At 41.9% G+C, this 22,479-nt stretch overlaps 1 protein-coding gene and 1 pseudogene across 1 annotated transcript in view; both read left to right on the forward strand.

Annotated features, from left to right (window-relative positions):
* HCN1 (hyperpolarization activated cyclic nucleotide gated potassium channel 1) overlaps positions 1-22,479 on the forward strand; it is a 287,755-nt gene that overhangs the window by 219,137 nt on the left and 46,139 nt on the right. The window lies entirely within an intron of this gene.
* On the forward strand, positions 1,688-21,308 carry LOC149324061 (Y-box-binding protein 1 pseudogene; annotated as a pseudogene).

Consider the following 22,479-nt stretch of genomic DNA (forward strand, 5'->3'; position numbering starts at 1 on the left):
AAAATCTATGAATATAAAGTGTTTTACACAAAAAGCAGAAAGTGCAAACTGCTATACAACTTTTTTTTTTATTGGAGGTTATTGGTGTTCTTTTCAATTGAGCAAAAAAATTTATTTGGTGATACCTGTTAAAGTGGAGGATCTTATCAGACAACTCGTTGATTCTGAGATGCAGCAAGCTCTCATGACATGTATGGTTTTTACTGTTAGGGAGATCATATGTTATTTTACTGCAGAAAAATGGAAATGCCAGCTAGATGAACCAGTTGTAAATGGGGACATTGCCACTTTATGTTCTGTGAAAGGAGAAAGTGGGATATAAATTAATTAAATAGATAACAGATGGATAAATACAGTTACTTGAAAACTGGATCACACTCTAGAGATGGAGAACCTTTAGCCCTCTTGATGGTTTGGCCTAGGATTCCCATCAATCTCACCTGATATGGAAGTGATACAAGCATGTGGGAATTGTAGTCCAAAGGATCTGGAGAATCAAAGGTTTCCCCACACTTGCTCTAATAGAACAGGGTGAACAACCATGAAAGATCTAGAGGGTGCATCTTCTCCATTTTCCACTGCCCCTTGTGAGGGAATCCCTTTCCGGGTTTTCCCCACATTTCTAACACTAGGACTCTTGTCACTCACCTTGCCCTTTTCCCCTCAGGATGCCTCCTTGTATCTGGTTACTGCTCAAGGTTACTGTTATTCTGGACTGTGGCTGAGTTGATGGAAGAAGCAGGTTCAATGTGGTAAAGGGTGGACAGTTCTCCTTTTCACTTTTTAAATGAAAACTATCATGCACAGTTGTAGAAAATCAAACCAGTAAAGATGTTTTACATAAAGGGTTAAACATGAACTCCCTGAGGTCTTTTCATATTTCCAGCTCCCTAAACCCTATTCAGATCTCATCAGTTCCTCTTTTCTTAACTGGCCTTCATTCTGTCTTTACTGGACTAACTATTTCATTGTGTTCCTATCTGATTCTTTATCAATCTCAATTTTGTATGCTTTGCCACATAAGCCCCATTTCACAGAATTCTAACCAGGCTTGCCCAGATTCTAAGTTCATAGCCCTGATCTCCATGGGATGCACCTGTCTCTTTTTACCAGTGAGTGAGTGGAAGGTATGACTGTTTTTTTAAAAAAATCTGTTTGAGATTTAAAAGATGTGAGGAACAGGAGAATTCCACCATCTGAAGACCTAATTGTCCATCAAGTGGCATTTATTGGTGATAGGGCTTTCAAGAGGTCACAGGCTTCAGAAGAGTCTTGGTGGGCTGCATGTGGCACACATGGAAGAATGGGGATTAAAAATACTTGGTCTGGGACCCAGTTGTTTCACTTTCTGAATCACACAACTTTGAGGTGGGGTGAGCAGCTTCTCTTAGTTCAACATTTCCTCTAATCTGCTATCAGTGAAATTTAGCAAGCCAAGAAACTGCTGGCAGCTGCTCCTTCTGCATTTTAAATTGATCTACGGGGTCATTCAAATGACCCTTAACCAATCACTTTTCCCTTCCGATTTATTTAGTGCATCAGTTCATAATGCATGTGTACATCTGAAATAGATTTCTAGATTGCAGATGTTTGGGAACACACCAGCTCTTTGTCTGGCTTAAGCACCTGATTCATATTTTTGCTTGTGTGCTTTATAGTGATTATTGATTATCTCAACTGGTGCAGCATGAGGTCTGCAGCAAGGAGGCGAAAAACGGAGATCATTAATAACTTATTAACAATGTTGCTTGGCCATACGTGTCCCAGTTTTCAGCTGCGAAATGTTGAAGGCTATGTAGGTGTTAGGTATGTATGCCAAAAGCAAAAGATCCTTTGTTTCAAGAAAAGAATCTGTCCTATGCTGATAACACAGCCATGTTTTTTAGGAACAGTTTTTAAAAATGCAACAAATGCTTGTTTTCCAATGTAACCTTGAATGCACCCACGTGTGAGCATTGACTGAATCTTGGCTCCCTATTGCAGTCACCTTTATGAAATCTAAACTGGCACCCAATCTTACCTGTTCATTTGACAAAAAGCATAGGAAAATATACTACCCAGTATCCTAGTAACCACTACATTTGGTTTAAGAGAGCTGAGGCATAGACAAGTTCAATGACTTGAGTATTTATGAAATTACAGGTATTTGAACACAAAATGTTTCCAGCAAGGAACTTTTATCTGTATGCTTTTAAAAACATTTAAATTCTACCCTCTATTGTAAATGAACCACTAGAACTGGCGTAAATAATTCATAATTGATTAGACTGGATGGCCCTTGTGGTCTCTTCCAACTCTATGATTTCTATGATATAAAGAAAAATATCAGACTGCCAGCCAAGAGGACAAGGTAAAGAAGGTAAACCAAACATAAAATATGATCTACTATAAGCAACAAATTCAAGCCAGAATTAATGAAATAATTTCTATTTTTTAAAAATTCAATACCCATTTTAACAGGTGAGGGGGACTAAAATGGTGGTTCTTCTCCAAAATGAGGACATTTTGGCATAATTTGTTGGAGCAAAACAGAAGGATGTTCCAAACATCCAGACTGTTTTGATCATGCTAACAAATTGGCTTGATAATGCTGACAAATTGGAGGCAGTTGCAAGGACTGTGGATGAACAGTATCGGCAAATGTGTGAAGCCAAATATTGCCTGAAGTTGATTTTAAGATAGGTTGGTACATGTAGATGTAGGCAGACCTTGAAGACAACCTGGACCCAAAATATTTAGGGCTTTGAACTTCAAAAATAGCACTTCTGTAATAGGTTTGGAAATACATAGCCAACAAATACAGCTGCTACAGGATGGAGGTAGTATGAACTGCCTATATAATTCACTGAGGACTCAAGCAGCCTATTCTGTACTAGCAAAAATCAAAAGAATGGAGAAATAAAACAGGGGTGATAAGACTTAGGCTTATGGAACCACTTTGGCCTCCTGAGCCCCACAATGTGGCCTCCGAATCTTCCATCAATGAAGGGATTATCCTAGTTTTGCTCTCAGATGTTTCCAGAGTGTATAATTATACATTCAATCCACTGAATATGAATTTTGGGCACCCTAATGATTAGACTTTAACCACTTTTGCTTACTGTATTGTCTTGTAAAAGACCCCCGCCCCCTTTCCTTCCTCCCCACGGCTGTCTGACAGCTGCAGGAAGGAAGGGAAGGACGACCCCTGCCCCCTTTCCTTCCTCCCCGCAGCTGTCTGGCAGCCGCGGAAAGGGAGGCGAAGAGGAGGAGGACTCCCCTTTCCTTCCTCCCCATGGCTGTTTGGCAGCCGCGAGAAGGGAGGCGAGGAGGAGGACCCCCGCCCCCTTTCCTTCCTCCCCGTGGCTGTTTGGCAGCCGTGGGAAGGAAGGGAAGGAGGTGGAGGCAGCCCCGACCCCATCCCCTTCTCCTTGTGAGTGTCTGTGCCGGGGCCAGCACTCACAAGGAGACGGGAAAGAGGAGGGAGCCCCGCCTCCTCCCCTTTTCCCCATGCGGTGCCTGCTCTAGCACCAGCACCCGTGGAGAAAAGGGGAGGGGGAGGCAGGTGGATTCCCAACCTGGCAACCCCCATGAAAGGGTTGCGCGACCCCCAGGTTGGGAACCCCTGCTATAGCTGCATCTATACTACAGAATTAAATCAGTGTCAAGCTGCATTAATTTTGCAGTGTGGTAGCAGCCAATAGCTCAGGCATGCCAGTAATTGTGTGTGTGTGGCGTGGTATAGTCTGCCCCAAAGGGGCGGCCTGCACCCGGCCCTTTTAGTGCTGGATTGGGGCCAGGGCAGCCTCACTGGCAGCCCTGAAGCCCTAATCCACCGTTTTTCCAGGCCAAAGAGAAGCGGCAAAATGCTGCTTCTCTTTGGCCGGGAAAAGGGGTGCCCTTGCACTTTAGGTACTTTAGGCGTCAACGACACCCTGGCACTAAAAAGGAGAAAGGGGTGGCCGCCGCTGCCCCTTTCTCCTCTGCATCATTGGTGTGGCCCAAAAGAAGCTCTGTTTTGAAGCTGCTTTCCACACTGCCACCAGACTGTGAGGCGGCGTGGACACGTCACATGTGTGCCATGCCGTTTGGACATAGCGAGTGTGTGACATCATTGTTACGTGCGCTGTGTGGACAGCGCTGCATAACGATGGCACCCCTCACACGTACTAGCGGTTGGTGCACGCTCCCTAACCCTAGTATCCCTGGGAACATGCCGCTTTATTGCGGTGTGTACTATATTATATATATATTCTACTTGCACAGCATTAGGGACATTATGAACCCCATGAACCACAGGGCTTAAAATATGCAAGAGGTGATGCTTATGCTCAGTCTCTGAATTAATATGCCTGTAATTACCAGAAATCAATTTATGCTTCCGAAGAATCATATTCCAGCCCTTCTAAAATCATCATGGCAGGTTAAACTTTGGAGATCAGGCAGAAAGTCTAGCCTCATACGTGTACCTTGTTGCCCCAAATGAGTGAGGTTATTCAGGCTAATGTGGCTAATTGTATATGACATCTGTACAGGCCAGGACAGTACAAAACTGGAAATACTTTGGTATTCCCAGTGTCAGTAGCCATTTGTCAAACCCTATGCCCAATTCATTTTCACAGCTGCTAGTGAAGAGAAGGTGCATTGGGAGCAGGGATGTGGGGAAGTTCATTGCTGTTCATTAAACATATGGGATTTTTGGTTTTCTCCATGCTTGGCTCACGTATTTATGAGCTCTGAAACTGAGTTGTGAGAATTTGCAAACACTTAATTTGCAAAACAAGAATTGGGACAGGCACTTCAGTGAGAAATTTGATGTTCAAGGCAGTTTTGTTTGTCTGTTTGTCAGCATAAGAAATAAAAAAAAATAACAGTGACTGAGTCTCAGTCAAAGCAATTTGATCTCACTCTCCACAGAAGAGCAATAATAATAATAATAATAATAATAATAATAATAATAATAATGGCAGACTGATTAATATCAAACTGATGGATAAAAAGATTCCTCTCCTTGCTTCCACTTGTGGTACTGAGAACCACAGTGAAAGGAGGTTAACTAGCAGTTAAAACTGTTTTTCTCCTTGCTCATTCTGCTAAATTAATAATACTGTTGCGCATCTAACCCGCCTATGCCTCAGGTCTTCTTCCTTGTTTGGGGAGGGGAAGAATGCTATCTTATCAAGGGGAATTCTTTCACTGACACTGCTAATAAGCAGAAGCATGTGTCTGGATTAATTATAAAATTGTTTGCCGCATCCAATCCATTACCCACTCACCCTGCCCTGGGTGCAGATCCTTGTAGCTATCTCAGAATGGAGAAGCAGAGTTGAGTTTCATCTGCACAGTAATGACACTAAAGTTCAAATCCCCTCATACATGTGGTAGATCATGCTAGAGATGATTGTTACAGAGTACACTGTGTCTTGGATTCCTTTCAACAATTAGTTTCCCCAAACCTTATTCAATGGGGAAACTGTATTTCTAACCATTAAAATATTTTTTCTCAGCCATGTGGTTTCTTCAGAGATGTATGCTGGAGCAAGGTTACAAAGTAATCTTGTGTTTATTTTCTAATGACCAGTCCAAAACAAAGCACACTAAATGCTATATTTGGAGATGAAGGAAGGATCATGGTATGACAAACAGATATTAGAGGAACAACACTGAGACATGGCTCAGTCAAATTACTGCATGATAAAGTATCCAGGCTTATTACTAGCAAAATAAAAACCACCAACACACATTAAGAATTGTCTCCAGATATGTACTTTATTCTTAAATCATCTAGAGAATAGAGTTTCATTAACTGACCTTGGTTTACAAAGACTTCTTGGATCCCATTCCCTATTTATTACAGATAATAACAAGTAAGGCAGCTGAATGGCATTTAACTGAGGGGCATTATTATTATTATTATTATTATTATTATTATTTTATTGCTTTTCATTAATTCATGTCCAAGAGTTCCTGCAAAACGTATCTTGGTACTCTGGATATAATGAAAAATGTTTTTATCTGGCTGTTACCCAGGTTGTAATTGATTCCATTAGTTTGTTTCATGGAGGTGAAGTGGAGGCCATAAAGGTGGTTAGGTTCCATCATTCCTAAATTGTTTTTATAATGCCAAAGAGGGATTTTTTCCATTCTCAGTAATTTCTCACCCTATCAGCCAGAATAATGGATGGAGGGTAAACCTTTGATCTTGTATTTCAACCTTCTTTAATGGGACCCCCCCCCCCTTTGAACAGTACCAAACAATTTCAGTTGAAAAAATACAACAAAGTGCTACACAGCTTGCTTTACAAATGAAAGTTCTTAATAGAATATGGTAAATGTGTTTAGAATTAAACTTTATCTAAATGTGTTTTGTCAAAAATATCTTGAGCCACTACACAACATACTTAAATTACAGGATTTTAGGCCTAATTATGATGGACTATTTTTACACATGTATAGTCTAGAGTTACTGTGGTATAGTGGAGCCCAGTGTTTGATTCCTGGCTCAACCATGGAACCCACTGGGTGACCTCAGGCAAGTCAATGTCAGTGGCAAACCCTCTCTGAACAAATCTTGCCAAGAAAACCTCATAAGGTCTTTTACCTTGGGATCACCATAACCTGGAAATGACTTGAAGGCGCACAACAAGAATAAAATCCCAGTAAATGTAATGGGTTGGAATCATAGAATCATAGAATAATAGAGTTGGAAGAGACCACAAGGGCCATCCAGTCCAACCCCCTGTCATGCTGGAATCCAAATCAAATCATCTCCGACAGATGGCCATCTAGCCTCTGTTTAAAGACCTCCAAGTAAGGAGACTCCACAACACTCCGAGGGAGTTTGTTCCACTGTTGGACAGCTCTTACTGTCAGGAAGTTCTTCCTAATGTTGAGGTGGAATCTCTTTTCTTGTAGCTTTCATCCATTGCTCCGGGTCCTAGTCTCTGGAGCAAGTGAAAACAAATCAGCTCCCTCCTCAGTATGGCATCCCTTCAAGTATTTAAACAGGGCTATCATATCACCTCTTAACCTTCTCTTCTCCATGCTAAACATCCCCAGCTCCTTAAGTTGTTCCTCATAGGACATGGTTTCTAGACCTTTCACCATTTTACTTGCCCTCCTTTGGACACGTTCCAGTTTTTCAACATCCTTTTAGAATTGTGGTGCCCAGAACTGGACACAATGGAACAAAAGGTTCCATTCACAGAAAGATTGATTTTATGCACAATAGACATCTTCTGGGAATGGAAGCAACACCTTTTAAAGAACTAAAAGCTTTGGATTCAGCCAAATGAGTTCAGAGGGATATATTTTGACTATATGCTTGTAGGAAGGCTAAATATTAAAGAAATGTGGTGCTTTCATTTAACTGGATTTTCCATCAAGCCATGCACCAATAAAATTGCATTTAAATTGGAATGCTAAAACATTTAAACATGTTGATTCTGTATCATGAGGAGGTTTAAACTGAGAGATAGTGGCTGACCCAAGATACCTAGTGACATTTCACTCAGTTGGGATTTGAACCCAGATCTGCCCAGTCCTAGTTTAACCCACTTTAGTTTGACACCACCTGAATATAGCAAAATATCCCTATTCGAATGCACAGGACATCATTCTATTTCAATTGAATGTTAATTCATGCTCAATGTTGCTGCACAAGTCAGATCAATTCCAGATGAAAATTATAAAATAATTGCTGTGCAGAGGCAGCATACAGCAACAGCTTTACAATGCAGGTTGTAAAGCTGAGAGCTACAGTAGCACAACAAACCTTGCTTTGTGAAAGAGGTTAATACCCTTTATGAGCCGTTATTTAAAGTTCAGAGCTGGCCTATTTTTAGATAGTAGTGTGAGAAGATCTTGGCTGAAAATAGATACAGATCATGTCTCCTTGTAGAATATAGAACATTGGGATACTTCATTTTCAGAGAGCATAATTGGTATTTGGGATATAACCTCATGCTCTCAACCTTTTGTGCATTGTGCAAAGAGATTTGTTATCGAAACCAGACATGTTATGTGACCATTCTTAAGAACACAGAGCACACCAATGCACTTCCATTGGCCCATTTTGCAAACAACTGAAATCAAGCTATCCCCAGTTTCCATTCCTTATGGTATTCCTTTGGCAAATGAACTTTATATTCACCATCCTCTGTAGCAGTAGAATATATTAAATCCAGTAGACAAATGAAAACCATAGTCCGTAACAATATAGCCTTTAACTTCATGATACTACTTCTGGTACAGAAGTGTTCTGTATTAATTGTGATTTCACGTATTTGTGGGTTGGGTGTCATTTGTGACTGGCAAGTATAGATCACCTTGCTTGTGCTTACAGGTGAGAAAGACTAATCCAAACATTATTGCAGCAAACATGATATATCACCGGGGCAGTGCATGGAAATACTACTTTTATAGAACTAGAGCTCACAGAATCCCACGGACAGCAGATAAGATTTGGGAGTTGTAGTTCCTAAAAAAACTTACTTTCCTAAGTTTTTTTTTATTTGACTCATACTAGCTTGTTGGCCTCCCTGCACCTTCCTTCTTTAGCCAGAATTGTCCGATAGCACACAAGCACATTAGACTCAGAGGAAAGAGGTGTGAAAATTAACAGAAGCAGAAGCAATAATTTAAGATATGCGGATGACACAGAAAACATCAAAGATGTGGATCAACCTTTGTTCTTTGTATGTAGTCTTTACATGGCCAGTAAGGTGAGGGGCCTCTGCCTGCACTGAAATCCCACAATAACATCATAAGTGACAACAGTTCAGACAGAATGTTGGCCTGTGTCTCTAATATTGTCATTATTTTTCTCTTGTATGATTCTTAACATCATTGCCTGATGAAGTAGCCAGTGGAGCTTCATTAGGTTGCATAATGTATGTTTTCAAGCTGGCCCAATAAAAATATTGCTGCTTGCATAATTTGGATTTCTTTGCATTTCTCTGCATTTCACCAACACAGCTACCCCTAAATATTTTTTAACTGAAGAAAGTTACAGAGGAAAGTGCAAAAACTTAATATGCAGCTGTATATTAAGAACAGAAGAATAATGACTAGAGACATTTGTTGCCAATTGCCATCAAACCGACTTTGACTTATGGTGATCCTGTGTATAAAAACCCTACAAGGCACCCTGTTATCACCAACCCAACTCAGGTTTTGCAAATGCAGCGCTATGGCTTTCTTGACAGAATGTAAACAGAAGTTTACATAACTTTAAAGTGCATAATGATGACATCAAATGTGTCCAAGATTTTCTGTACCTTGACTCAGTGATTAGTCAAAATGGTGGCCACAGTCAAGAAATCAGAAGATTATTAATAGAAGACTATTTATAACAGGGACTCATAGAGGTCTCCCATGCATAGGATTGCCAACCTAACAGCAGATCATGACAACACAACAGGATCCTTAAACAGGCATGCCAAGGTTATTAGAATAGATTTCTAGCAGAGATAGAGAAATCTCTCAGTTTTACATTTTCCCACATTGAATGCTTTTAAACCTCAAGCTCTCTCTATCCTGATTATGAAAACATTTGTGAAATTGGGTGAATCTTCAAAAACAAATGGAAAACCCACTTCAGGAGAGGTGGGAAAACATAAATAAAACATTATTATTATTATTATTATTATTAAAACAAATTATCCCCTTCCTGCACTAGTCAGTGCAATTGCGGCAAGTAAGGAGAGCACCATGTGATACCTACCTGCTCATGTGGCTATTAAAAGTAAGAAACATCTCAGGTAAAAAAATACTGTATATACTCAAATATAAGTCTAGAAATTTTAGTCAAAAAATGACTAAACCCAAAAATCTGGGTTTATCCACACATCATTATAAGTACTGTAGCTCAGCAAGAGTGGTGACAGGCAAGAGCTTTAGGAGAACCTAAAAGAAGCACGAACCTTCTCTACTCTAACCAGCACAGTGGTGCTTCTGACCTTTTTGAATACCTGCATGGGAAAATGGTGGTGGTGGCAGCTCTTGGGTGCTTCCCCTAAAAGAAGCGCTTGAGAGGAATTGGCTTTGAACTATTTGAATAAGACATTTGTTTATGTTTGTCAGCTTTTCTGCATTAAAATCAGTGATCATATTAAGACTAGAGGCTATAATCACTGCTAACATAGTACCATTTTTTTGCCTTTACATCCTTTTTGACATGTGTGAATTTTATAAGCCCTCCCTGTGTCTGGTCGCCTTCCTCACACATCATACAACCACAATTTACCAAAGTTCTCTCCTCATCCATCTAGATTTTATGATTAGAACAAATATTTATGCCTATTGCGTATGTTCCTTAACATCATTTTTCTTTGCTGTGTCCTTTACATTTTTTGTTATATGCTCCTAAGTTTTACTCTCAACTTATCTACAAGTCAGATCATAACCCATAATTTTGGCCCTAAAACCTGCCCATCACTAACACATGAGGTCACCTTATAGTTGAGTATATATGGTTAGTTAAAAGGTAAAGGTATTCCCCATTGACAAGGGCACTTTACAGACCTCCCAAAATGGGCGGTCTGCCAGCGCCTCCGTTTCCGCTGCTGGGAAGCCTCAGCCTCCAAAAGGTGAGGGTTCCTGGCAGCAGAAAAAAAAGCCACAAAAAGTGGCTTCTTTTTCCGTCGCGCTTATGACTCTGCAAGGTGCCAAATGGCGCACTTGTGGCGTCATAAGTGAGCCGCGATGTGTGGACGCTAAGCATCTGGCACGTCAAGATGGCGGCGCTCATGTGTATAGGGCGCTGCCATTTTGTACATGCTCGGCACGTAGTAGGGTTAGGGTGTCCGGAAGGGACGCCCTTTCGTAAACCTAGTACGTGCCGAGCACATACTTTTTGCCTGTGCGGAACGGGCCAAGGTTGTCAAGTCGTGTCCAACCATAGAGGGCAGTGCTCATCTCTGTTATTAAACTGAACAGCCAGCGTTGTGAGAGACTGCTCTGTGATCATGTGGCCAGCATGATTGGACAGAACGCTGTTTACCTTCCTGCTGAAGTGGTACCTATTTATCTACTTGCATTTGCATGCTTTCAAACTGCTAGGTTGGCAGAAGCTGGGACTAGTGATGGGAGCTCACCCCATCATGCGGCACCCAGGCCTCAAACTGCCAATTTGACAATCTTGCAATCAAAATGATGCAAAGTCAGACTATACTGACTATAAAGTCAGTTTGACTTTATAGCCTTTGTGATTCCTTTGTCAAACATGTTAAAACTATGTATGTATGTATGTATGTATGTATGTATGTATATTGTATTTCTTCCACCTCAATTGTGAAGAAATTTGAACTCTTGGGAAAACAAAGTATGTCCATAACTGAGTGTAGAATTCTAAACATAATAATTCTGTAAAACTTTTGTTCAAATGCAGTGTGCTTTCTACGCAGAAGTATAATTTGAAGCTCACTCCATTCTTACAGTTTCAACATCCTTACGTCAACTCTTTTAGCAGTATGTTCACAAGTTTTGACATGGATTTTGACAGAAACTAGGATTAGTTTTCAACTTCCACAATAGAATGATAGCATTTTATCAGCCTGATGGATATACTTCATCTGAGGCACTAGCTTTGAAGGGATAATATAACATCAGCAGCGGCCCAAGCCCCCGCCGCCTCCACCGTCGTCGTCCCGGACGCCAAGCCCAGCAACGGCGGCAGCAACAACGGAGGAGGAGGCGGCGGCGGAGGGAACGGCAACGGAACCAACAACAACGGCTCGGCGGCAGCGCCCCCCACCGGCGGGGACAAGAAGGTCATCGCAACGAAGGTTTTGGGGACAGTGAAATGGTTCAACGTAAGGAATGGCTATGGCTTCATCAACAGGAATGACACCAAGGAAGATGTGTTTGTCCACCAGACTGCTATAAAGAAGAATAACCCCAGGAAATACCTCCGCAGTGTAGGAGATGGAGAGACTGTGGAGTTTGACGTGGTTGAAGGAGAAAAGGGAGCAGAGGCAGCCAACGTTACAGGTCCTGGTGGTGTTCCAGTGCAAGGCAGCAAATATGCAGCAGACCGTAACCAGTACAGACGATATCCACGGCGTAGAGGTCCTCCACGCAACTACCAGCAGAATTACCAAAACAGTGAGAGTGAGGAGAAGAACGAGGGGTTGGAGAGCTTGCCGGAAGGCCAGTCCCAACAGCACCGCCCCTACCGCAGGAGGCGGTACCCACCCTACTACATGCGTCGGCCCTATGGCCGGCGGCCACAGTATTCCAATGCTCCTGTCCAAGGAGAGATAGTGGAGGGTGCTGACAACCAGGGTGCAGGAGAACAAGGCAGACCTGTCAGGCAGAACATGTACCGGGGTTACAGACCACGCTATCACAGGGGTCCTCCTCGCCAACGACAGCCCAGGGAGGAGGGCAACGAAGAAGACAAAGAGAACCAGGGGGATGAGGCCCAGGGTCAGCAGCCACCTCAACGTCGGTACCGTCGCAACTTCAATTACCGACGCAGACGCCCAGAGAACCCTAAACCACAAGATGGCAAAGAGACAAAGGCATATCTGGTCAAGTTGGGATTTTTAAGAACCTCATTTTTAATTTGTATGAAATATACACCTGATTTTTTCAAGTCAAACTGCAAGCATCTCTTAATAAAGGTCTTAAGAATTGCATTAATTAATTAATTAATTAACTGCCATCTGCCGGTCTGAGAGGGAGTTCGCCAGGCGAGTCCGGCTCCATCAGGACTAAGCCTGAAGGAAGGAGACTCCGCCCTCCACAACTGCCATCTGCCGGCCTGAGAGGGAATTCGCCAGGCAAGTCCGGCTCCATCAGGACTAAGCCTGAAGGAAGGAGACTCCGCCCTCCACAACTGCCATCTGCTGGCCTGAGAGGGAGTTCACCAGGCAGGTCCAGCTCCATCAGGACTAGCCTGGAAGAAGGAAGAGCCCTCCCTCCAATCCATCTGCCTTGGTCCAGGCCTTAGAGGGAGAGAAGAACCACTGGACCTCGTCCCCTTTCCCTCCATCATTCCCTTCTCCTTTTGTTTCGTGTCTTTTAGATTGTAAGCCTGAGGGCAGAGAACTGTCTGATTAAAAATAATATTGTAAGCCGCCCTGAGAGCCATTAGGGCTGAAGGGCAGGATATAAATGCCTAAATAAAAATAAATAAATAAATAAATAAAATAATACCTTGGGTACTGCTCTCACTGTTAAAGTATATTAGAGTCAACAGGACATGAATGTATTCATGGAAGTGGTGATTAAGGGACATGTTGAAATAATTCAAACTTTTTGGCTATGATGGTGGCCTATATTTCTTATGGAAATCATCTTCAGTTCATAATTAATTTATAAGGTGAGGTGAGATAATCAGAGTTGAAATGCTCTTCACCATTAAATACCATGTCAGTCTGTAGGCCTCTAAATTAGCATCTTAGTTTTGCATAATTGGAAGATACTTTTTTAAAGATTCCAGGCCACATGAGATGCTTAAAGAAATAGAGTAGCAGGACTCTGGAGTAAAAATATGACCAGTGCAGTAGGACAAGGGGAAGAGATTCCCCCTATCTCCAAAACAATGGTACGTCATGGGAGCAATGCCTGTGAAGAAGTACTGATGGGAGATGTGTAAACAGAGGGTTTTGTGAATATTGTCACGGTCCTTAACTTTTCCCATAAAAATCAAACCTCACACAAAAATTAGCACATTACTAGTTAGTTCAGTGCCTAACTTGATCTTTTGCTTTCTTGAGGAAGGGGGCATTCTAGTTTTCATTGCATATTGTTACGTATAGCTGCTAAATAAATTATTCTGTTGGCTACAGCCTGCAACTGTATGGTACAATTTCTCTTCATTTTATTTTTAGTCTATTCTATTTATATTCTACTTTTCCCTAAATATTGGTCCCCTACGTTATAAGTTAAGTCAAAAGATAGCCAAAATAATATATAATACAAAAGTTAAATACATTAAACAATCGGGTTTTTTTGTGGGTTTTTCAGCCTATGTGGTCATGTTCTAGAAGATTTTCTTCCTGACGTTTTGCCAGCATCTGTGGCTGGCATCTTCAGAGAATGCTTGCCTGGAAAAAGTGGGCCTATATATACTGTGTGAGACTGGGAATCCAGGAGTGATTTGCATGTGTATTGTTCTGTGCTGATGGCAGGCCTCAGGCTGGGAGGCACCATTTTCTGACCCCAGCATCAGGCTTAGGTTTACCCTTCCAGAAACCTGTGTGGTTTTCACAGACTCAAGAGAAGTGGAAAGAAACAGGCAATGAATTTCTAGGCCATTGGCTGGTGGGTGGGACAAAGATTGGCCAGGGTGAAGCCTTAACTCATCAGATGGGAGTTATAAAAGCAGGCTCCTGGATGCTCCAGCCTCAGTTGACTTCAAACTGTTGTCCTATGCTTCCTCGCTATATTAGTTTTTGGTCCTTGTCTTCTGAAGGATGTAGCAATTTGTCAGAACCTTGGTGAGTGGTTTTGGTATGGAATCAAGATCCAGGGAGAAACAAACATGGATTGTATGCCTGTCATCTAGAATTGAGGCTTGGGTTATAGGACCTTGGAAGTATGGGCAAAAAGGATCACATCCGAGGGCGGGGGGGCAGTTCACCTTGCCCAGCTCCAGATGGCATATCTGCCATCCCAGATGGTTGTTTGGCAGGTGGTCCCTGTCATCTGGCTCACTGATCGGCAGATTCAAACCCATAAAAGTCATTAAATCTAGTAGCAGCTGTAAATTTGTGACTGAAAGTCTGTTCCAACTAACTTCCTGTCTTATTAATATGGAGCTTGATTGCTACTGGGTCCACAAAGATGTTTCACCTTCATTTAGGGAAGCTTAGAATGTGCTGGACACTCTGCGTAACTGTTCATACCTTGCTCATCAGCACTCTGATACTCAATAGGTCTTGAGGCAGACTCATCAACTCCTCTGTCTGATCATAAAATATACTTCTGCCTTGTCCAGTTTGGGAATCAAAATACAATAGACAATAAAATATTTCTGAGTTATTTCCTGGCATGCAAGGTGCAGGTCCTCCAAGCACAGATACACACAAAGTTTATAAAAGTTAAATTATTAGAGCATTTTCAAGTGACACGTGATTAGTTTATTTGCCCTGTCATCATATCAGAGTAGTATAATAATGATTTTTTAAAAACCAAAACTTTAGAAAAATAATATTTATAATTCTTATATGAATACATCGAAACATCATCTCTGTAAATGAAGTGTTCTACAGATTAGATGAGGAAAATGATGTCATTCCAAAAGATAGCCTTTAGGAGGAATTCTTGATGTATTGGAAGACCCTAAAATGACAACTAGATGAGTCTAAATTGAATATGAGGTTTATATATAAGGTTACATGTTATTTCATTTTATAATAGGCCACTAGCTGAATAGTGATTTACAGAAACTCTATCAGAACAGCATAATAGTATAAAAGATGTACAATGGAGCATAAGTGATGAACTGTGAGGTTCAAGAGCTCACCTCCCTCCCCCGGAAAAAAAACCCTTGTCAGTCTAGCTGAGAGTTCCTGGACGTTATGTTCTGTACTTTTCGGGGAGTAGCATCTTCCTACATGTCAAGATGGATTCCTTCTCATTAGTATCTTTTTTAAAAACTGCTTTCTTCCTGATAGATCTTTCCTGCATATGAAGAGAGTATCTGGCATATCCTCTAACATCTTCTAGTCCTAGGAAAGAAGATGTAAATAAATTACTTCAGGAAGTCTTCCTCCCCCTTTTCTTAAAATGGGGATGAAGCTGAAAATGAAAGAAAAATATTCCATAATAATAACAATAACAATAATGCTTATTTATTTATACCCTGCTTTTCAGCCAAGGCTATCAAAGTGGCTTACAATTTGTTAATTAGACATTAGACATTTCCCTGCCCTCAGGCTTACAATCTAAAAAAGACAAGACACAAAAGGAGAAGGGAATGGCAATATGGAAGGGGAAAAGTCCAGCAGATCTGCTCTCCCTCGGAGGCCTGTTGGAGCTGCCTTGCCTTTCTCTCCCTCAGGATGGTGGATAGAAGGAAGGCTCTTCTTCATACTGAGCAAGTAGCATTTGGCAAGAACACCTGTACCCTGACATCTGATGCAAAGAGTCCAGGGTTACACACTTTTCTCTTCTACTCTTTCTGTCATTGTGTTTGATGCAGCATTTTTCCTCTCTAGATTTTTGCTTCAGCCTACTCATTCCTTGGAATTCCCTTAAATCCCTGCATCCTCTTCTGTGCTTCTATAATATAACTCATTATTTTTATTTTATTTAAAGCCTAACTCCCTCCCCAGAAAAAAAGATACTTATAGTTGTTAAGAACAGTAAAATTCAAATAGAAATTACTAAAACATAAAATAAGGTTCAAAACAAAATTAAAAGCAAAGTAATGAGGAAAAACAACCTTTGCTTCCTTTCAACTATAATCCAGTTTAGATGCCAATGTACTATCTGAAGAAAATAATATTTGAACTGCCAGCAGAAGGGGAAAAAAGAAGAGGATAACTGGACTGCCTTGACAGAGAGTCTCACAGTCTGGGAATGGCCACTGAGAAAGCTTTTTTTCAGAACCCCTGAAGGAAGGGCATCTTTTGAAGATCTTGAGAGAATATGGGTGGCTCTTCAGATAGCTGAAATACAAGTTGTATAGGACTTTGTAGATCATAACCAAAAATTCTGTATTGCAAATAGGAAAAATACAATTGATTTGTTTAGTGGCTACTAATGGCATATCCTCCAACATTATTTTGCTATCAAAGGAATAGCTTTCAACATTTCACAGATGGAAAGTGGAACATGTTACCAAGCAATATCAGAGTGTGTCAACTAAGAGAGGTTGCAGTAGTTTACTTTTGACTGAACCTACTGGGAAAGAAAGGATTCTGCCCCTATCCAGCTCTCTCCTCACTGCTTGAGTTAATTGTCTGCCAAGTGCTTTTGCACATCAAATTCAATATGCAGCAACGGAAGTAAGCTGAAGACAAAGGGGGAAAAGAGGAGGAGAGGGAAACTGGGACATTTTAAAAGGATATGAAAAAGTGTTATAACAGAAGATTAATTGGGGCTGGCCCATCAAAATCAGCACAGGTGGAGGGCATGGTAAAAGGGCAAGTGGTTATTAAAGCTCCACTCTAAAGAATCATAGAATCATAGAGTTGGAAGAGACCACAAGGGCCATCCAGTCCAACCCCCCTGCCATGCAGGAAATCTAAATCAAAGCAACCCCGACAGATGGCCATCCAGCCTCTGTTTAAAAACTTCTAAGGAAGAAGATTCCACTACACTCCGGGGGAGTTTGTTCCACTGTCAAACAGCCCTTACTGTCAGGAAATTCCTCCTAATGTTGAGGTGGGATCTCTTTTCCTGGAGCTTGCATCCATTGCTCCGGGTCCTAGTCTCTGGAGCAGCAGAAAAAAAGCTAGCTCCCTCCGCAATATGACCTCCCTTCAAGTATTTAAACAGGGCTATCATATCACCTCTTAATCTTTTCTTCTCCAGGCTAAACATCCCCAGCTCCCTAAGGCGTTCCTCGTAGGGCATGGTTTCCAGACCTTTCACCATTTTAGTCGCCCTCCTTTGGACACGCTCCAGTTTTTCAATGTCCTTTTTGAATTGTGGTGCTCAGAACTGGACACAATATTCCAGGTGGGGCCTGACCAAAGCAGAATAATGTGGGACTATTACTTCCCTTGATCTAGACAGTATACTTCTATTGATGTAGCCTAAAATTGCATTGGCCTTTTTAGCTGCCGCATCGCGCTGTTGACTCATGTTCAACTTGTGGTCTACTTGGACTCCCAGATCCCTTTCACATGTAGTCTCATTCAGCCAGATATCCCCCATGCTATATCTGTTCATTTCATTTTCCCACCCTAAGTGCAGTATCTTACATTTCTCTGTGTTGAAATTCATTTTGTTAGCTTTGGCCCAGCTTTCTAATCTATTCAAGCCATTTTGAATTTTGATCATGTCCTCTGGGGTGTTAGCTACTCCTCCTAATTTGGTGTCATCTGCAAATTTGATAAGTGTGCCCCCAATTCTGTCATCCAGGTAATTGATAAAGATGTTGAATAGCACTGGGCCCAGGACAGAGTCCTGGGGGACCCCACTGGTCACTTCTCTCCAGGATGAAAAGGAGCCATTGTTGAGCACCCTTTGGGTTCAGCCGGTCAACTAGTTACAAATCCATGTAACAATTACCTTGTCTAGCCCACATTTCACTAGCTTGGTTGCAAGAATGCCATGGGGAACCCTGTCAAAGGCCTTACTGAAATCAAGATACACTATATCCACAGCATTCCCTTCATCTACCAAGCTGGTAATTTTATCCAAAAAAAAGAGATTAGATTTGTCTGGCATGACTTTTTCCTCTGAAACCCGTTTTTCTGAAACTTTTTGTGATTATGGCATTGCTTTCTAGATGTTCACAAACACTGAATAATAATAATAATAATAATAATAATAATAATAATAGGATTTATTTATATGCCGCCCAATCACTGGGAATCCAGGTGGCTTACAACAGAGGGGATAATAGATGGTTCCCTGCCCTCAGGCTTACAATCTAAAAAGACATGACATAAAAGGAGAAGGGAATGGTGGGGGGGGGGGTATCAGGTCCAGCATTCTTCTCTCCCTCTGAGGCCTGGACCAAGGCAGATGGACTGGAGGGAGGGCTCTTCTTCTTCAGGCTGGCCCTGGTGGAGCTGGTCCTGCCCGGTCAACTCCCTCATAGGCCGGAAGATGACAGTTATGGAGGGAGGAGTCTCTTCTTCCAGCCTAGCCCTGATGGAGCTGGGCCTGCCTGGTCATAATGATCTGCTCTAGAATCCTTCCTGGTATTGATGTCAGACTAACTGGACAATAATTGTTGGGATCCTCTTTTTTCCCCTTTTTGAAGATGGGGACAATGTTTGCCCTCCTCCAGTCTGCTAGCACTTCTCCTGTTCTCCAGGAGTTCGCAGAGATTATTTCCAATGGCTCCGATATTACATTTGCCAATTCTTTTAGTACCCTTGGATGTAGTTCATCTGGTCCTGGAGATTTATATTCATTTAGATTAACCAGATATTCCTGTACTATCTCTTTACTTATTCTGTGCTGAAATTCCCCTATTCTGTCTTCTGCTCCATTATCCTCAGGTTGAGCACCCTTTCCTTTTCTGAAAAGACTGAAGGTGTTGAGTAATTCTGCCTTCTCTCTGCCCCCTGTTAGCATTTTGCCATCTTCTGCATGCAGCGGCCCTACCATTTCCTTCTTGTTCCTTTTGCTGCGGACATATCCAAAAAAGCCCTTAATGTTGTTCTTAAACTCTCTAGCAAGCCTGTGTTCATTCTGTGCTTTAGCTTTTCTGACTTTACCCCTACATGTGCTCGCTATTTGTTTGAATTCCTCTGCTTTATCTGTTTATTACATTCTGCTCAACATGTCCTCCAAATGACATAAAGATGGTGTGACTCACTTGCTCCATAATTTCTTTGCTGTATTTTCTCAGAATGAGCAGCTAAACAAATCTCATGTAGTTACCGCCTCAACTCCATGTATTACCATCATACCTCTTTTCACAGCACTGTGCCTCTGTAGCTCTGTAACTCCCATCTGTCTGTAAAAAGGACTAAATTGACTAAAGTCCCAGTGCTTTCACTTAACTAGCATGTGGGCTGCAACCATCATCATAAATTAATCACTCCCCAGACTCAGCCTATCCAAAGTGTAGAAATAACTGAAATAACATTTGCTGTTTGTTCATGGCTTTAAAAAGACAGGTTGGGTGCAGATATGAAATCCCATCGATGTTACTGCCTGTTTCTGGATATGGTAATTGCTTAGATCAGTTTGCAATGGAAGAAAGTGTTTGTTTATTTGCAAAAGGATGAGAAGATTATAACTGGGAAGGTATTTGCTCCAAATGCATATATATGTATGCACACACAGACACACACTTGATCTATCAGGCAGTGCTGTTTGCAGTGGTGGTGCACACAAAAGTCTTATCTGTGGTCTTGTCAGGGTTGGTTCAGAACATTTTGCTGCCTGAAGAGAAGAACAAATTCAGACATATACAAACATAAATAGAAGCCAACAGGGTTGGCATTTGTCTTACTTCAACACTGCCTACAAGACTATGTCCTTCAGTAAACATGAGGGCAGCACGTTAAGGGGGTATAAAAGCAGGGCAACCCACAATGGGTTGTCTTCCAGAACTTCATTTGTGTTCCCCACTTCTCAGCATCTGATACCTAAAGTGGCTTTTTCACTCTGCCTGATGGCAGAGCTGGTCCTGACTCTTGCATATCTCACCTTCATTCCATTCAGCTGAACATCAGAACCTTGTGATAAATTGTTCTCATTGGCGGGTTACAGACCGCCGAAAAGCGGCAGCCTGCACCTGCCCCTTTCCCCGCTGTATCAGGGCCTCAGCTGCCAGACCGGCAGCCTCTGAGGCCCCGATCCGCCGCTTTGCAGGCTGCGGGGAAGCGGCAAAAGCCCACTTCCCCGCAGCCTGGAAAGGGGTGTCCTTGGGGCTTCAAGCCCCAAGGACACCCCAACGGCAGCGGGGACTCCCAGGAAGGGGCCGCTCGGCCCCTTTCTGATTTGCGTCACTGGTGCACCCTTCACACGGCTGCACCAGCGACGCAAACCAGGAAGGAGCTCCGTTTCGGAGCTCCTTCCTGCTCCGCCGAAAGGGTACATTAAGCGCCCTCATGCGGAGCGATGACGTCATGTCCGCGCTGCCTCATTTGGAGGCGGCGCGTTCGTGACGCCATCATGGCGGCAGCCGTGTGGAACGGCCGCTGCCATTTTGTGCACGCAGAGCGCATACTAGCATTGGGGGGGGGGCGGAAGCACCGCCCCTTCCTAACCCTAGTACACCCTCCGCTCGTACTTTAATGGCAGTCTGTAACCTGCCATTGTTTCCATTTCTGTGCCTTCCCCATGTATCAGTCATTTTCAGTATGTGTTTGGAAGTATGTAGAGATTTCTTGTAAGCCATGGCCACTATTAGCAATCATTCCCAACAATGTGTAGACATCACCTTCCTGCAGTCTATCCTAGGTTTCATTCTCAGTTCATCCAAGGCAACATCAGTACTCAGCATGAGCTGACTATGTGCCGAACATACCTCAGAATACTTTACAGCTTGCTACGGGCTTCTTTTCTAGGACAAGTGCACGGGAGCAGGAACAAAATCAGTGCTAGGAAAGATTCTTAACAGTAACAAATTTGAAAGTCACTGGTTTGTTGACTTTCTTCTAGTAGAGATGCTTAATTTGTTTGCTTCTCCCTTCTCATTTTTTAGAAGTACTCTGTCCACTAAGATTGTAGATGTTGTATAGAGCTATTTGGTAGCTAGAATCAAAGTCAAAATAGAAATGAAATCAAAATAGATGTTTGTGGGCAAGAGGTTTCATGAGTGATCTTTTTTCATCAAAGGTTTGGTGGAGCAATTTTCAAAATATGTCACAAGAAGGTAGAGCAACTCTTAATGGTTACTGTCTTGTTGAAAAAATCATTTGTACCTGCTACAGTTTGATTTACTATTTGTTATATACATATTCACATACATAATTTTTTCATCCACAGATATTTTGGCTGTGTTGAACTCTGTGGGGTTACCATTACAGTAAGCAAGTTTAGGAGTGCAGTATGTAGGCCCTGTACTGTATCTATTTTTAAATTTCTTTAGATGAATAGCACTGTTTCCCACTAGGTAAACTGTGTGTATCATTCATATCCTCCAGCTATCCCAATTCAACAGGGACAGTCCCAATTAATCCTCTGTTGTCCCATTTTCTCAGCTGCTTTTAAAATGTATCATTTTCTCTCTCTTCCTCCCACTTCCTCCCTTTTTCCTCCAGTTATTTCAGCTGCAACAAAGTGCGATCAAAGCACAAAAGTAGTTGGCACTCAATTAACTTAGCAGGGGACAGAGATCAGGAAAGGGTGAAAACTTGCCCTTCCAAGTAGGCTTAAGTGAAAGCAAACTGCTGCAATGTCTTTTAGCTTGCGTGTCCCTCCTCATTAATAATGTTTACCATCTTGACCACACTCTGATATTGCTTGGCAACATATCCCAGTTTTCATCTGTGAAATGTCAGAGGGTATGTCACTCATTTGTATGAATGGTATTTTTGAAATTAAAAGGAGAGAAAAAACCATGATCTCCAGGATTAGTCTTGACAGTGGGTTAGTTAGTCATCTTCGAGAAACTGTTACATGGTATCAGTTTAATGTTACATTTATTTATATGTATCATTATTTCTTTAAAGTATTTATACCCCCATTAACCTGAAAAAGTTCCTACATGGCTTACAAATCATTGATATGAAAATTCTCCGCCCTCAGCCGTAAAGGTTAAGAATTATTTTATTAACTGATTAACTAATATCGGAGCCATTTTATTAATTTATTTTATTAACATATCCCATCTAAATAACTAAATATTAACACCCCTCTGCTGAGCCACTCCCCCACATTTTTACTTGAAAAATGTTTCCCCAAGGGGCC

Source organism: Sceloporus occidentalis, unplaced genomic scaffold, assembly GCF_023333645.1.
Source record: "Sceloporus occidentalis isolate IW3139 unplaced genomic scaffold, rSceOcc1.0.p SCAF_1, whole genome shotgun sequence".
Classification (NCBI taxonomy): domain Eukaryota; kingdom Metazoa; phylum Chordata; class Lepidosauria; order Squamata; family Phrynosomatidae; genus Sceloporus; species Sceloporus occidentalis.